Genomic DNA, 793 nt, shown 5'->3' on the forward strand with positions numbered 1-793 from the left:
AATGTCTTCAAGAGTCTCCTGAGAGTTTTAATAGTCTTGGCTCTTACATTTAGGTCTTTCATTCATTTTTATTTAAGTTTTGTATATTGTGAGAATAGTGAATTCTATTTCACTTTTACCTGCGGGTATCCAATTGTCACAGCACAATGTGTTGGCCGTACTATTTGTTCCCATCAAATTACCCTGGTACTCTTGTTGAATCAGTTGTGTTACCTAATTTTTTACTTGTATATCTTTGAGCCCCCAGTTTCCAAAATGCAAGTGTGAATTTTATGAATTTTCCTAAATGCAAATAGGTTAAATGAGGGAAATGTCCATTTGCAACTCTTTGTGCACTACATAAATATTCATTCAATATTGAAAATGGTGGAAAGTCAGATATAAATCCGCATACAGGAACAGATGTGTGATTTCTTCAACTTTTACCGAAGGAAGTGATAAAATAAAATTTTTTATTAAGGAAAATTCAGATAAAATGTTAAATAATCACAGTAGAAGTTGTAATGACCTCCCATACTATAGGTTCTCATTGATCTTTTAGCTCAGATGACTCTGAACATACTACTACCACAAATATTTTCTAATTCCAAAACTATAAGCAAATTTTCTTTTTTTATTATCTAAATTTTTTTATTTTTAAAAAGAGAATAAAATAATAAAATCATTAGAAACAATACAGAATTTCACTAAACAAGATGATAGGAATTCAGCAATGGTTGTTATAGTGCATACTGTTCTTTTCAAATTAGTTGTTCAGATTACCAGATATAAGCATGCACTTTTTTTTTTTTTT

Source organism: Chinchilla lanigera, unplaced genomic scaffold (genome assembly GCF_000276665.1).
Source record: "Chinchilla lanigera isolate Chin_1 unplaced genomic scaffold, ChiLan1.0 scaffold00014, whole genome shotgun sequence".
Taxonomy (NCBI): domain Eukaryota; kingdom Metazoa; phylum Chordata; class Mammalia; order Rodentia; family Chinchillidae; genus Chinchilla; species Chinchilla lanigera.